At 36.2% G+C, this 17,419-nt stretch overlaps 1 protein-coding gene and 1 pseudogene across 8 annotated transcripts in view; both read left to right on the top strand.

The window, feature by feature from the left end:
• The window catches only part of RAB28 (RAB28, member RAS oncogene family), a 116,274-nt gene that overhangs the window by 59,860 nt on the left and 38,995 nt on the right, over nt 1-17,419 (top strand). The gene's annotated exons all lie outside the window — the stretch shown is intronic.
• Nucleotides 7,488-11,108, top strand: LOC141372691 (secretory carrier-associated membrane protein 3-like; annotated as a pseudogene).

The following is a 17,419-nucleotide window of genomic DNA, read 5'->3' as shown; positions in this document are numbered from 1 at the left end:
GAGTAAGACAGAAGTGTCATTTTAAATCAGCAACTTGGGAGAGGTGTAGTGAGAGATGTTTGACAACCATATTCAGACATATTTTTGCATTATACTATAGATGGGTAATGTAATGTGGTGTGATCAATAAAAAGTCAGACCTAAAACTTTTCTTTTTGCCAACTTTAAAGTTGGAATGCTTGTTTCAGTGACGTGGTTCTTCATTGGAATTGGCTTGCATATCTTTTGTTTTCATCATGATTGCTTATATCAGAGGTAGTATATTTGATTTTTGAGGTTGACTTTTTTATTGGCAATTGATAGAATTGTTTATAGCCATTCAGTTTAATTGATGCCACTTTTGGCCCCAAATGAGATTTTATTATAGTGCCTTATTTTTTTCTGAGACACTTATATTTAAAAGATGATGTAATAAATAATTGTTGAATGGATTACTACCTAATGGGGAGACCTGAAAATATTATTCAATTTTAATAAAACATATTACTAGATATTAGGGGAGTAACTTCATAACTTTTTACAGTGCCATTGATGCCAAAGATGCCATTGATATACTTTTTTTAAAAATCACTTTTTCTGTACATTTATGTCTTATATTGAATTTTAGCATAGTGAATTATTTAAAATATATCACTTGTGTAATGTATTCTAAGGTGTTATAGTGTTATTCTAAAGTTATTCTACATTATTCTGTAATAGATATTTTGTAGGATTTTAAAGAGTAATCATTGCGTATTCAATTTAGAAAATTGGAAAATGCAGAAACCTATGAAAAAAATCACTCCTAATTCTACAGAACCAACCAGTTGTTAATATGTACATGTATTCTTTTAATCTCTTTCTGTATATATATTCTTTTCACTTAAGGTTTTAAGTCTCTGTATCTTTCTTTTCTTTTTTTTTCTAAAGATTTTATTTATTTATTTGAGAGAGAGAGAGAGAATGAGAGAGAGAAAGCACGAGAGGGAATAGGGTCAGAGGGAGAAGCAGACTCCCTGCTGAGCAGGGAGCCTGATGTAGGACTCGATCCCGGGACTCCAGGATCATGACCTGAGCCGAAGGCAGTTGCTTAACCAACTGAGCCACCCAGGCACCCCTCTGTATCTTTCTTATATGCAGACTTTTTTTAAAGCTATATTTTGAAGAGCTACCTAAAATTTCTACTGATTGGATGCCCCATAGTTTACTCATTTTTCTATTTATGATTATTTCTAAGAAGCATGACTTTTATAACGTTGACTATTATAAGGGGGACAGTGAACCGAGAGTCAAACTTAAATGAGTAATAGATCCCAGTGAACTGAAAAAGTGATAGTTTGGGTTATTAAAAGGAGGAATGGAAAATTCTCATTAGTGTTCTCACCTGAAAAGCTATCATGCTTACTCATTTTAAATTCTCATGGTGTAGTCTTCATTTATTTTTTCAAATAGTGAGTTGAGTATTCTGAAAAATGGGAATCAGAGTTCAGTAGTTTCCCATTCATTGCTCCCCCATGATTACAATATTCATAAAGAAATCTCAGAATTTTATCCATAAATACTGATTGTTTTACTGACATAGAATTGGAAGGAATGCTGTACAGTTTTTCTTATTAAAAGTTTTTCTTGGGGCCCCTGGGTGGCTCAGTCGGTTAAGTGTCTGCCTTTAGCTCAGGTCGTTAACCCCGGGGTTCTGGGATCAAGTCCCACACTGGGCTCCCTGCTCAGCGGGGAGTCCGCTTCTCCCTCTCCCTTTGCCCCTCCCCCTGCTTGTGCTCTCTCTGTCTGTCAAATAAATAAATAAAATCTTAAAAAGAAAAAGCATTTCTCTTGGAGTAGTCAATAAAAGAAGTCAGACTTCTTCAGAATCAGGTGATTCATTAACATGAGAACAGTAGTTTTTAGACGGATTTTCTGTAATCTCTCTCTTTTATAATTTAAATTCAATATAGTTAACATATAGTGTATTATTAGTTCTGTAGTCTCTTTAACTTACAATATATTTCATATAGGCCGACAGCTTTCTTTTGCCTCTTTTGAGTGTAAACTCATGTTTATTGTTTCAGCTTCATAGAACATACTGCCCCCATGAGATGTATTTCTGATGTTTAATTTTTTTTAAGATTTTCTGTTATTATTATTTTTAAGTAATCCCTACACCTAGCATGAAGCTCAGATTTACAACCCTGAGATCAAGAGTCACATGCTCTACTGACTTAGCCAGCCACGCACCCCTCTGGGATTTAATTTTAAATAAGTATTTTAAAGTCAGAATGTGTCATATAGTAACATACCCCAATAAAGACTGCTGGTTTTAAGTCAGATATTCTTAGATTTGAGATTTTGGCTATGTGCATTTGTTTCCTCCTAAGCTGGAAAATTTTTACTCAGTCTTCCAACACAAGCCATTTACTTCTCAAATACGGGTTTACATTTTCATTAGGAGACAGAGATATTCTACACAAAAATGATAAATCTTTTGAAAATGAATACCTGAATGTAGAGTTTTAAAAATATTCAGGAGTGCTTATTAAATCCTACTTTAGAATTTTTCTGTAATTTGTGACTAGCCTAAAAGTACAGAGCAGTCGGTTGTCTTAACAAAAAACCAAAACAAAATGGCAGGTATCTGAAAACAAACAAAAAACAAGTGAGCATTGTTAAAACTTACCAACGGAATTTGTCCATTTTAGTTTCAGTAAAAAAGTATTTTTTGGTTTAAAACTGAACACCAAAGGTGTTTATATGATTTTGTTTCATTCTTTATTCCATCTTCTTCCCCACCACTGCTACTTATATCCACAGAGTTATATACTGATATATTGAGACTGTGAACTGAATTCTTTGTCAGTGGAGATGAATGTTTTCTAGATTTGCAGTTAAGCTCCTTCTTTCTTCGTGATCTCGTTTTAAGCATTATAGATTACTGATGACTCTTCTGTACTTAAATAAGGATTGATAAAAATTGATTAAATTTTACATTTAATCTTAGGTTCAGGGGTAAATTTTTTTTTTTAAGATTTTATTTATTTGAGAGAGAGAGCACAGAGGGAGAGTTAGAGGGAGAAGCAAACTCCCCACTGAGCAGGGAGCCCAATGTGGGGCTCGATCCCAGGACCCCGGGATCATGACCTGAGCTGAAGGCAGACACTTAACCGACTGAGCCATCCAGGTGCCCAAAGTCTTTCTCTTTCAAAGGAAGTTTTCTGTTAGGAATTATCTATATTTGTGCCTTTTCCTTAAGTAGAAACTTTTTTTTTAGAGGAAGTATTTTCTTTGATAGTTGTCATTATTTATTTCTTGCTTATTGACATATTGGGCTAGCACCATCTTCTGAGTTTGTTATATAATAGTTTAATATCAAAGTCTCAGGGGCATTTTATAATTAAGAAAATGCTTTCAGTTTTTATGAGAATTAGAAATTTTTTTTTCTAAAATCAGTTTGGTTAAAATTTTTTTTTCTAAAATCAGTTTGGATAACCATTAAAAACAACTGTGTGTTAGAATTTGTTATTATTGTAAATATTTGCACACATTCAATTTCCTCTTCTATTCAAAAGTACCCATTCATTCATTCATTCATTCATGAGGACCTTTGCTGTACCAAGCACAATGGTGGGGGAGACAGTATGATAGTGTTGTCCTAGAGTGATGTGCTTAGTACACTGGAGGACTTGACAGCAGAAGTAAATACTTAAACAGAATCTTAAAGGATATGCAGGAATGTACTATACAGAAAAGGGCAAGAAAGAGCAGTCCAGGTTGAAGTAAAACCTTAGAAGCTAGGAAACAGTCTGAAATATAATGCAAATTTATATTTGTCCCAGCTGGAGGTTAGGGTGTAAGGCAGAGAGTTGAGAAACAGAGATAATGTTTTAAGGAGTTTAGAGTTTCTCCAAAGAGCTATAGAAAGCCTCTGAAGGTTTTTTAAACAGAGGAGTGATTTGACCAGTAGTGTAGAGCAAGGGTCCTCTTTTTGTATAGTCCACTATCTAAGAATGGTTTTTACATTTTTAAATGGTTGGAAAAACATCAAAAGAAAGATATTCCAAAAATTATATGAAAATCGTCCATAGATAGTTTTATTGGAAGAGCCACACTCACACTCATCTTTTACATTGTGTCTGTGGCTGTTTTTTCACAACAATGGCAGAGTTGAGTCATATGAAGAACATATGACCCACAAACTCTAATAGACTTACTATCTGACCCTTTACAGAGAAAAGTTTGCCAAAACCTTGTCTAAATACACCAATTAAAATATAAAGGTAGAGTGGATAAAAAAGCAAGACCCCCTTTTAAGCTGTCTGTCAGAAACCCACTTTAAATATGAAGATTCAGTTAGGTTAAAAGCAAAAGGAATGAAAAAGATACTCTGCAAATACTAATCAAAAGAAAGTTGGAGTAGCAATAATAATAATATAAACAAGGAATCTAGTGCAGGGATTAAAAAAGAAAATAAATAAATAAAAAAGAAAGCAGGGGCGCCTGGGTGGTTCAGTCGTTAAGCGTCTGCCTTCGGCTCAGGTCATGATCCCAGGGTCCTGGGATTGAGCCCCACATTGGGCTCCCTGCTCAGCGGGAAGCCTGCTTCTCCCTCTCTCCCTGCTTGTGTTCCCTGTCTTGCTGTCTCTCTCTCTCTTTGTCAAATAAGTAAATAAAATCTTAAAAAAAAAGAAAATATAATATTCAGAGGGTTAATTCACAAAAAAGCCAGCACAATCCTTAATGTCTATAAACCCACAAAGAGAACTTTAAAATACTTAAAGCAAAAACTGATAGAACAGAAGTGAGAAATAGGTCCACCATTGCAGCTGAGACTTCAGTACTTTTCTCAATACTGGTAAGGTATATAGACAAATAATCAGTCAGGATATAGATGACATGAACAGCATCAACCAGCTGGACCTGATTGACATTTATGGAACATTCCATCCAACAACAGCTGAGTAAGTGTGCTTTCAAGTGCACATGGAACAAGATAGACCATATTCTGGCCTATGAGAAAAGCCTTAACACATTTAAAAGAATTGAATATGTGCTCTGTCAATAATGGGATGAAACTAGAAATTAGTAGCAGAGAGATATTTGTAATATCCCCAAATATTTGGAAATTAAACAGCTTACTTCTAAGTAACCAGTGGATCAAAGATTTTGAATTGAACAAAAACGAAATCACTGCTTATCAAAATTTATAGGATGCAGCTAAAATATTAGTGTTTAGAGAGAAGTGGTTAGCATTATTAAATGCTTATATTTGAGAAGAAAAATAATTCTCAAAATCAATGATCTAAGCCTCCACCCTAAGAAACTAGAAAATGAAGGGCAAATTAAACTTAGAGCAAGGAGAGGAAAAGAAAAAGTAAGGCAAAAGTAGAAATCAAAAACAATGGAGAAATCGGGGCACCTGGGTGGCTCAGTCATTTAGGCATCCAACTCTTGATTTCGGCTCAGGTAATGATCTCAGGGTTGTGAGATCGAGCCCTGCATTGGGCTCTGTGCTGGGTGTGGAAGCTGCTTAAGATTCTCTCTCTCCCTCTCTCTCTGTCCCTACCCCCTTACTCTCCAAAAAAAAAACCAAACAAAAAAACAAAAACAAAACCAAAAAACCAGTAGAGAAATCAACGAAACCAAAAACTAGTCCTTTGAAAAGAACAATAAAATTGATAAATCTCTAGCCAAATTGAGCATGAAGAAAAAGGCACAAATTACAGAGGGGAATTTACCATATATCCTGCAGGTATGAAGAGGAGAATAAGGGAATATTAAGAAAAATTTTACTTCCATAAATTTGACAACTTAGCTTAAATAAACAAATTCCTGTAAAGATACAGACTACCAGAGTTCATTCAAGAAAAAAATAGATAAACTGAATATTGCTGTATTTATAAAAAAAATCTAATTTATAATTTTAAAATCTTTTCAACAAGGGAAACTATAGGCCCAGATGGTTTTACTGGTGAATTCTACCATACAAACATGTATGGAAGAAATAATTCCAATTGTGTTTAAACTTTTCCAGAAAACCAAAGAGGATATGACACTTCCCAGTTCACAGCAACAGCGTTAATCTGATACTAAAATCAGATGAAGACACTATAGGGAAACTACAGACCAATATCCCTCATGAACATAGACGCACACACAAAAAAATCCTTGACAAAATACTAACAATGAATTCAGCAATATACAGTATAAAAAAGATACTACATCATGTCCAAGTGGGGTTTATCCTGGAAATGCAAGGCTCATTCAGTATTCAAAATCAATTAGTATAATTTACTATATCAATAGGCTAAAGAAGAAAACCCATTTAATGATCTCAATAGATGTATAAAAAGCATTTGACTAAATTCAACATTAATTCATGATTTAAGAAAACTCTCAGCAAACTAGGGATGAGAGGGAACTTCTTCAACCTGATAAATGGCATCTATGAAAAACCCATAGTTAATATCATATTGAGTATCACAGCGTGAATGCTTTCCTCCTGAGATCAGGTACAAGGCAAGGATGTCTACTCTCACGATTCTTGTGTTCAACATCCTTCTTGAGGTCCCGGTTATTGTAAGGCAGTAAGAAAAAGATATATAAAACATATAGATTAAAAATGAAGAAACAAAATGACCAAATTCTCAGATATGATTAAATATGTTGGAAATCCCTGTGTTGAGAAAATTGTACAAGCATAAGAAGACCCAAATAAAATAAGACAAATAATACATTAAAGGATACAAAGACTGAATATTATAAAAATGTAGGTTCTTCTCAAATTGATTTATGGATTCAGCATAATTTCAATAAAAGCCTGATGGTGTTTTTGTGTGTGGTGTTTAAACAAACCATATCTAAAATGTATATAGAAGGATAAAGGGCCAAGAGTAGTCCCTATGCCCCTGAATTACAAGGTGAGGAGCATAGACCATGCCCGTGATCAAGACTTTTTATAAGTAGCTTGTAATAAAGACAGCGTGGAATGCACTCAGGGAAACAAGAGAGATGCTGGAAACAAGGCTCATGTAAATGGAACTTGGATGTTATTTTGAAAGTGGTATTGAAAATCTTTGAGAAAGAATAGACTATTTAATGAGTAGTCCTGGGACAGTTGTTTATTTGAAAAAGAAAGTGGATCCCTATATTATCCCCACACACAAAAAATTCGTTCACCTGGAATGAAATGTTAATGGCACAACTTTTTAGAGGAAACAAAAGAATTTCTTTCCTACGTTGGTATGTGGAAGGAGTTCTTAAAGAAGATGCAAATGCTAAATTTAAATAATGAATATATCAACCACATAAGGTAAACACCACAGAAGATAAACGTTTGTTTCTATTAAGTGACACATGAAAGAATGCAAAAAGATAAGCCACAAATTGGGAGAAGGTATTTGTAACAAAAGTAAATGACAAAAGATTACTATACTTTTACAAATATACAAGGAAAAGACAACTCACTAGAAAAATGGACATAAAACAGAAATAGGAGTTTCACAGAATATGAAAGACAAATGGCCCAAAGACATGAAAATAAGTGCAGTCTCATCACTGAGAAGAAAATGCAAAATATAACCACAGGTAGGTAATAAGGTACAAATCAAGAGGCCTAAGAATAACAGTGATGGAGACATAATATGACTCTACAAGAGTTCATATTCACTGCTAGATGGATTGCAAATTAGTACAACCACTTTGAGAATAATTTGGCATTATTCTATAAAGAACATTCATAGTCCACGCTTGATCCTAGCCAACAGGCCGAGAAGTGATGAACATTCATAGACTATGATTCAACATTTTTTTTTTTTTTACTCTGCTGTATATCTCAGACTGCTCATGTATGCTTCACGTACATATCAGGTGACATGTACTGTGAATAGTCATAGCGCGTCATTTTTGGTAATAGCTAACACTTGGAAAAAAACTCAAGTGTCCATCAGTTGGGAGAAAAGAGATATAAATTGTGGTATGTTCATCAGAGGTATCCTTTATAGGCGTGAAAGTGAGTGAACTATTCTACTTGGGATAACATGCATGAAACAACATGGTTATAAAAAAAGACCATTCCAGAGGACTACATGTATGAAGAGAAAGTTGTATGAAAGTTAAGAATGCAGACTCTGGAATTGGATTGCCATGGGGTTGAGTTATGGCTCCCCTGCTTACTAGATGTGTGTCCTTACCTAAGTCATTTACCCTCTTTGTGCCTCAGGTTTTTCATCCGTCAAATGATGGTTGTTGTGAGGATGAAAAGATTTCTTACGTGTAAAGTACCTGTAAAAACGGTGCTCTAGAAATGTTAGCTCTTCTTATTACTCGGAGATCTTTTGCTACCAGGAACTTTTCACTTTACTATTTTCTTTTTGTTATTATTTTAAATGATCTTTCATTCCCCCTCTTCCAGTAGAACTAATATATGGTGGGGAATTGGAAAATACAAAGAATTAAATAACCATAATATAATTGCCAATTAAGGCAATTCTTACTGTGGCTTCTGTTCTTTGCAAGATCCCAGGGTATGCTGGTATCTAGGCAGGACAAATACACTTTTTTTTTCCCCATGCAAGTCTATGTATGAAAGGCATAAGTGAACTTGGACCCTATTATATCTGTATATCGTGCAGAGTTTTGCAAACCTGTATAGTTCTTTGCAGGTATGAAATTCTCTAGTAAGAATTCCTATGGAGAATGGTCAAAACATGAATTAATTTTCCAGTTCCTTTAGGCTTTTGGCACGTGGGCAAATGCTAATCTTCGTGATTTATGCACACATGTTATAGAAAGCAATAAAAACTTGTAGACAGCCACAGATGTAGAAAGATTTACTTACTCTGTGGTGCTATGTTCTCAGTTAGACCCATTATTTCATTTTAGTATGATGTTAGAGGAGAAGAAGTTATCCATTATCTATCCCCAGAAAGAAGTTGGGTAATCTAATTAATGATACTAAGTTAGTTGAGGAAATAATATGAATTCTTACGTACTCCCTCCTGTCCTCTTGATTCTGGCTGCTTTTGGTGTTGCTCTGGTGACTCTACAGAGTTCATATTCCTTATCGCTTCAGAATTCTTATATGTGGGTTTGTGATATATATGTGACTACAATAGAAATGCAGTGCAAAGCGATTAGGAAAGTTTTGTAATAATGTGGAGAATCTGTAAAAGTGTTGGAGAATTATTAGAAGCAAAGTAATTAACAAATAAGGATCTGGCAGAGTCAGGTGATAAATAATTAAATCCACGAGGCTCATGGCACATACAGGAGGTCAAAAGAATATGATCTGATTAAGAATTAATAGAGGTCCTTGGGAAAAACACTCAATATTTTTGCAACAGTGACCCTTTTTTATGATCATATGAAAAATTAGGTTTGAAGTGAAGATTGTCATACTTTTAATAGGAAGTTTTAATATAGTGAGATATACATACATAAGAATATGTAAGATTTGGAATAGCTCTTCCCAGGTTAGGAAATAGAACATTGCCAAGCACCAGAGGCATGCAAAGTGCCTTTCTCAATCCTTTTGCTAACTTTAGGGGTAACTATTATCCTTTGTCCTGATCTTTTCCTTGCTGTTTTCAGTTTTATCATCTGTATATACCTCATTAAATAATATTTATTTTGGCCATTTTTTAAATTGCATATGAATGCTGTCATTTATATGTATTCCTTTTTGTCTTGCTTCTCTTGCTCACATGTTTGTGATACTCATTCTTCCTGTGAAGTGAGATTCTAATAATTTTTTAGTCCTATATAGTATTCCTGCAAAATAAGAAAGGATATACAGTTGATTCTTGAACAACGTGGGGGTTAGGGGTATGACCCCCATGCAGTTGAAAATCCGAATATAACTTTTGACCAAAAACTTATTAACTACCTGTAGCCTACTGCTGACAGGAAGCCTTATGGATAACAGAAGCTATTGGTTAACACATACTCTGTATGTTATATGTATTATATGCTGTATTCTTACAATAAAGTAAGCTAGAGAAAAGACAATGTTATTAAAATCATAAGGAAAATAAAATACAGTACTGTACTGTGTTTATCCAAAAAACTCGACACATTAGGAGGGAGCTCCAAGAGCTACTGTGGCTGCCAGCGCTGTGGCAAGGGTGTGGACAGTAGGGGGCAGCCCGGGCTGCAATGACCAACAGAGCTCAAAGCGAGCTTCACAACCCCTCTTAGGTCCCAGCTGTGTAACTCAGTGCCGACCTAGCCCACAGTATGCCACGCTTGACGTCTACGACTCTTTGAGCCCTGGGAGCCGCCACAGGCCTAAGAGCCTTCTGCTCTTGCCATGTTGCCTTCACCCTTGCTCCCTCCTTGTGGTCCTCCAGGAAGCTCACAAGGTCAGATCTATGACTCCTCCAGCACCCAGGCTTCCCCTGTGGCAGTCACGGCTGAGCTACTAAAGGGGCAGAAGCAGCTCAGCTGGAAGGCAGAGGAGTTGGAGCAGAGAGAGTGAGGGCTGTAGCATGCTGCCTTAGGGAACACAGCTACTTGACAGAACAGTTGGCCCCGTTTTTTGCCCAGCTTAGCCCTACTTTGTCCAGGACATCTCCATGGAGATCCTCCAGGAATTTCCAAAGACCGTATCCACCATGTACTGCCTCTGCATGTGCAGTACTCTGGCTCTTCTCCTGAATGTCCTCGCCTGCGCAGCTTTGCAGAGACCAGCAGTGGCCCAGGCTTGGGCTGTCTGTCCTCTGGGTCCTCCTGTTCACTCCCTGCCCCTTTGTGTGCTGGTACTGCCCCACGTATAAGGCTTTCTGGAGCAATAGTTCATTCGTTTTCTTTGTTTTCTTTATTTTCTTCGTTCAAGATGATTTTTGTCCTCCGGACGATAGGCATTCCAGGTTGGGGGTTCAGGGGCTGGATTTCCGTTCTGATGGTGCTGAAGGCCAACATGGCTGTAGCTGTGTGCACGCTGCTGCCTGCCCTGTTCTTCACTAGCATCACTGTCCTGGGAATACGGACACTCAGGCAGATCCACTCCTTGCCCTGCTACACAGATGCCGGCTTTCAGGAGGCCCGGCAAGAATTGGCTTCTGGTGTCTTCAGTTTTGTGGTGCAAACTGTAGCTGCCAGTGCAGCCACTGGGGCTCAAAAATGCCTTCCAGGCCCCGTGACCCTGACTGGGATGCCCTGGCTCTGCCACTGGAGGGAGCTGACTTAGGCCCCATCCCTGAGGTCTCTGGGACTTGGCGAGACACCACTACTTGAGGTCTCCTCTCTAGCGCCCCCAATCCCGCAGCCATGACTGCTGAACCTGATTTAGGGTCTGGAGAGCCCACTGTGACCAGTCATTGCTTCCCCTCCAGCCCCCCCAGTTAGGTCACACTACTGCCACCTCTTACTCCAGTCCAGCTTCCCTCTGCTGTGCCAAGTCAATTGCTTTGGTTACTTAAATAAAAAGGAAGTAGAACTGGAACTCTAAATAAATAAATGAATGAATGAATGAATGAATGAATGCATGCCAACATGTAAGTGGACCTGTAGTTTCAAACCCAGTGTTGTTTAAGGATCAGCTGTATATTATTTTAGACACAGTTGATGCTCTGTATTTCTTTTAAAAACTTAAAAATATTTTTGTCTTTATTCAACACATTCTTTGTGAGTGGCTATTATGTGCTTTTTTGTGCTTACCTGCTTTTGTTTTTAGCTGTGTGTAACAAAAGAAACAAATAAGCATGGCTTAAATAATGAGCTTATTACATCAGTGTATTTGGTTTCATAAAATCCTAATTTCTATGTCTCTAAAGCATCATGAAACATTTAAAAAGAAAATCCTAACCTGAGGGGAATATTTGGAACAAATTTGGCAAATGTCCTTATTAGAGAAAGTGCTTATCCACATTGATAAGGCGAAACACATAAAACAGTAGAAAATAGAAAAGGAAGGAAGAGACATTTGATAAATAAATATAAAAACTAATATACAGGAAAAAGGTTAAACTTCACTGAGGTTTTAAAATTTATACTAGAAAGTAGTTTCTTTGATGATACCTTTTTCTTTATCTGTGGAACGGTGATTATCAGGCAGCTCTATTTTTAAGAAGGTTGGTTTAAGAATCTACAGAGTCAAAGTCAAGTTCTGGTCACTTATTTTGTAGCATTAGCAATTCTTCTAATACAGTATGATTTACTATGTCATCAGGGAAAGACAGCATTAGAGAGTGTGCATGGCAGGGTAAAATTAAACACATGCTCACAATCAAATTAATGTATTTCATCTGTCTTCAACTAATAACAATCTGTCATGTTATCTATCTGAGTAGGGGCATAAACAGTTTATTTTGTGTTTGGAGTAACTTCCTGGAGGTAGTTAATGTGACAAGTAGTTTGTTTGAATTGAGTATAACCAGATCAACACTCTAGATGTTTCCTTGATACCCTAAAAATTACTGTGAAAATCTGTACAAGTGCTATATTTGTATTTTGCTTTTACTTCTTTAAGTTAGAGACATATTTTACAGTCATCTCACAGAGAATATTCTGTTTCTGCCATCATATGTGAGCTGAAGAGCAAAATATCCTTTTAATGCTTTCTTTCCATTGATAGGGAACAGACATTAATAATGATTAGCATCATACTGCACTTTCCCTTTTTATAAAAACGTATATTAATACATTCTGGTTTTGATGAAAAAGTCATATTCGTTGTAGAATATGTTTTTATAGCATGTTGAAAATGAGTATTTAGGAAAATAGGAATATCATAAAGTCTCAAACCAAAAAAGAAATACTATTGCAATCTATTTCAGATTTTAAAAATCTTAAGATTTTTCATCACTTAAGTCTGATCAGTAGGTCTGATTATTACACATTTGATATACCTAGTTTTTAAGCTGTTTATTACATTTGTACTATAACTTTGAAGACTGTTCTGTTGATTATATCAGTAATCCTGTAGGTAGATGCGGTGGAGCTCCTAAATAAGGATGCCTGAATGCCAGTAAACAAACTGGACTTAAAAAAGGAAGTTGTCATATACTTGGCTAATTAGTATTGGTGTGTGTGTTTTAGAAGTCAAAATATATACATATTTTAAGCACATATAAATCAAATTTAGTACATTATAAGGGTATTTTACTTGTCATATTTGGGCTAATCATGATGGATCATTTTTAAACTATGTAATTTCACAATTTGCACAGCTGCAAGTACTTTGTAAAGAACTTTATATAATCAAGTGTTAAGGCAAAGAATATCTTAGTTTATAATGCTGATGGGCTCAGTTTTATGATTTATTGTTATTAATGAATACTTTTAAAGTACTAATAAGTAATAACCAGGTATACAATAGTTCACTTTTTTATAATGGCGAGCATTTCAAGTTTTTATGTCTTTATTCTTTTAACTAAAACTCTCAATAAAAGTTAGACTGTTAAGTGATCATGCACAAAGCTGATGTTCATTCTTCTTTGTAAGACACTAGCTGGATTTGGAATTAGATGGCTCGGTTCTAATTCTGGTGCTATTGATGACTAGCATTGGGACTTTGGTTAGGTCACTCTGAGCCTTGGGTTTTTTAGGTGTGAATTAGATGAGTGCTTTACCTATTTGCCAGGAGTGTTACGTGGTCCCAAGGTGTTTTGCAAATTTTGAAACAGAGTTTAGATTGCTTCCCAAGTCTCCTGGAATGGTTTCTCTCTGTTTTTGCTCTTTCCCATCTTTCTTCCTTATAGTTGCCAGTGTAGTTTTTTCAAAATGCAAGATCAGGATGTGAGGGCGATCTGGCTGCGACATCTGTCACCCCATTGATCGCCAGGGTTGATTCGGCTGATCTGGCTGGCTAGGCGGGTGTCCCCTTCCTCCCTCATCGCTCCATGTGCGTCCCTCCCGAAGCTGCGCGCTCGGTCGAAGAGGACGACCTTCCCCGATAGAGGAGAGGACCGTTCTTCGGTCAAGGGTATACGAGTAGCTGCGCTCCCCTGCTAGAACCTCCAAACAAGCTCTCAAAATGCAAGATCACATTGTGCCATTGGTACAACCCTGCAAGGGCTTCACAGTGCTGAATTTGGGTAATATCCTCGTGTTATACCTGCCACATGTCCCTACTCTTGCTCACTATGCTTCTTGGTTTTTCTCAGTGGTAGTCATTTTCCTCTGTTAGGTTTTGTCCCACCTGTTCCAGTGACTGAAACATTTTTCTCCTCCAGTGTCCTCTAAGCCTGGTTGGCTTATCCTCACCCTTTAGATCTCAGATCAAAGAGGTCTTCCATAGCTACCATATAAAACTGGCATTATTACTGTCTTGGTTCCTGTCACTCTCCATCTGCCCCCCCAATTTCAGATTATGAAAATTGTTTCATTGCCTTGATTATTTATGGGTTTACTTGTTTATCAGTTTTTCTCCCTTGTTAATGTGAGAGTAAGAATTGTGTCTATTTTGTTCTTTATTGCTTGTGGTTAGCACAGTACCTGACACATAATGGGTGTTTATATTTATTTAATAAATGAATCTTAAGATATTGTTTTACCTCTTTTAAAGAAGTACATGAACTTTTTTCTTTTTTTTGTAACCTGTGATTTTTTGTAAATACACAGTTAATCTGAGTCATCTTTAGGTTGATTAATGTGTAGGACTGTAACAACTTTTGGGAGGAAAAAATCAGCTGCATGTGTAAGTGTAAAACTTGCCATCTTTTATTTTTAAAGTTATATAGATTATGGTAACTAGTTATACAAGATGGCTGAACAGAAAAAAATGCCATATTCATGAAATCTGTAGGAGTGTAACCTTTTTTATCATTTGTAATTTTCTTTTGAATGGTCTCTGAATTTAGAAACAAGGAGTTGTTACTGTATAGTGAATGGAAGTGCTTTGAATCCAACTGGGGAAGGCTGAAGGTTTTTTAATGTATGTCACTCACAAGGATTTCTTTTTTGTGCCTATATTTTTGCTCAGGTGGACTGGAATATGTAAAGTAAGATGGGTGAAAATTGTAGCTGTGGTGCAGTTGGTTGAGTGTCTGACTCTTGGTTTCGGCTCAGGTCATGATCTTACAGTTGTGAGGTTGGGCCCTGTGTTGGGCTCTGCGCTCAGCATGGAGTCGGCTTCAGATTATCTCTCCCTTTCCCTCCCATTCACTCTCTCTCTCTCAAATAAATAAATAAAATCTTAAAAAAAAAAAAAGTGGGGCTGTGCAGATGTTACCTATATGCATATGAACTTTTTAGCACCCAATATAAGACCCTCATGCCTCAGCCCTGCTGATTTCACTAGCTCTTGGAAGCCAGGTTCTTCCAGATGCTCTTGCACATTTTCCTTTGTTGAAGAATGTACATCGTCTCTACCCCCAAGGTTGTCTGACTGCTTTTTTCCTCATCTTTCAGTAGTTAGCTGAAGCATCATCTTCTCTGTGAGATCTTTCCTGTCCCTCTAAGCAGTTATAGAAATTTCCTTTCTCTATTCTCCTGTTGTACCTTGTCTTATATAGAACACTGTTGTTCTCTTGGTCTCAGAATTCCACTGTATATCTCTCTACATGTGTTTCTCTTAGCCTTCCTAGCGTTTAGCACTTAGGTGGTGCTGGGTAAATAGTTCATGAATAAATGAATGGATAGACAAACCACAATAACACTAGCTAATACTTATTGAGTGTGTGCCAATCACATACTATGTGCCTTATCATTTACCAGTCATCGTTGTATGTGTTTTATACGTATTTACTTATTTTATCTATCATAATAACATTATGAGGTAGGTACTGTTGTTGTCCCCTTTTATAGATGAGAAAACTAAGATAAGGAGAGATTGATTTGTTCAAAATTCCACAAGTGGTAATGGAACAGGAAATCAAACCCAGGCAGTCTGGCTCTGGAAACTGCATTCTTTACTTACCATGTCTTACTTCCTCTTCACATAGATCGGTGAATTATTGAACCATAGTTTTTTTTTTTCTATATTTGCCTTATTACAAACAATTGAGAAGTACAGAAAAGTTATTTCTTGTATGAGATTAATTCTCATATGTAATCTCTCATCACTCTGTATCAATAAAATAGTAACGAAGATCATCTATTGGGGTATGAATAAAGTTTTTGTAATAACTTTATGATGATATTTGATATGATGGGACTTTTATTAGAATTCTTGTTTATTAAACATAATTTACTTACCGTTACTCATAAACTCTGTCAGTACATCCTTTATATAGGCCACTTTATCCTGGAAGTTTCCCCGTGAATACATTTTGAATGATCACATCAATTTGTAGAGTTAGTATTCCATTGGAATTAGCATGGCCAAATGAACGATGAAAGTGACAAGTTTAGATTCAAAATTCTGACTTGTTGCTCCTAAATCAAAGCTATGAACCGCAATAAAATCAAAACAAGATAAGAACACATGATACTAAAATATTTATGGATGAAGTAATATATAATGTGTTTGATTTTCTTAAAATAATCCGAGAGTGGGGATATGAATAAACCAAGATTGGTCATGAATTGATAATTCTTGAAGAATATTTCCTTTTATCTTCCAACAAAATGTAGTGACAAAGAATACATTTTTGTTTTCATACAACTTTACATGTATTACCTGAGCCATTTAATGGCAAAAGAAAGGACATTTCTCCAATATTTCATGTTTTGTTTTTATTTTTCCCTAGTAAGTAAAAAAATGCAAAACAGGCTTTTCAATTTATGATTGTTTAATGTAACTTAATTTTGTGACTGATTTGAATATGACATAATGACAAAGAGACAATATAATGCTTAGATTTTTGTTATCTTGCTAATTATAACTTTAAGTTATCATTGGTTAATAACTCAAGACCCAATGTATACTCAGGAAGAGGTTCATTGTTAACAAGAATGATGTAGATCTATATTTTATGTTAGTTAGGTAATCTGTATTAGTTAAGGTAATGCTAGATGCTATAAACAGACAATTCCTCAAGTTTCACCATCTTAGTACAATAGAAATTTATTTCTTGTTTATGTAAAGACCAAAACCAGGTAATACTTATCATTAGTGGCTCATCCCCCTTTCAGATCCAAACTCCTTCAATTTTCTGGAACCACCATTTTCAACAGATGCCTTCATGGGTTACCATGAAGAAGGAGAATAAGGACTACCACACGGGGAAGGTGTATTTATTTATTTGTTTGTTTGTTTATTTATTTTTAAAAAAGATTTTATTTATTTATTTGAGAGAGAGAGCACAGAGGGAGAGTGAGAGGGAGAAGCAGACTCCCTGTTGAGCAGAGAGCCCGATGTGGGGCTCGAGCCCAGGACCCTGAGATCATGACCCAAGCTGGAGGCAGACACTTAACCAACTAAGCCACCCAGGCACCCACACCGGGAAGGTTTACATGGGTCAAGCCTAGTAGTGATGCATGTCACACTTCTTTCTTCATTACATTGATCAGAAGTTAGTGTTATGGCCATACCAAACTGCAAGCCAAGCTGAGAAATGCAGTGTAGGTT

The sequence above is a fragment of the Callorhinus ursinus genome, unplaced genomic scaffold (assembly GCF_003265705.2).
Source record: "Callorhinus ursinus isolate GAN/ISIS: 27379988/994484 unplaced genomic scaffold, GSC_fseal_2.0 scaffold4, whole genome shotgun sequence".
Lineage (NCBI taxonomy): Eukaryota > Metazoa > Chordata > Mammalia > Carnivora > Otariidae > Callorhinus > Callorhinus ursinus.
The sequence above is the reverse complement of the archived record's forward strand: the minus strand, read 5'-3'. Positions and strand labels throughout refer to the sequence as shown.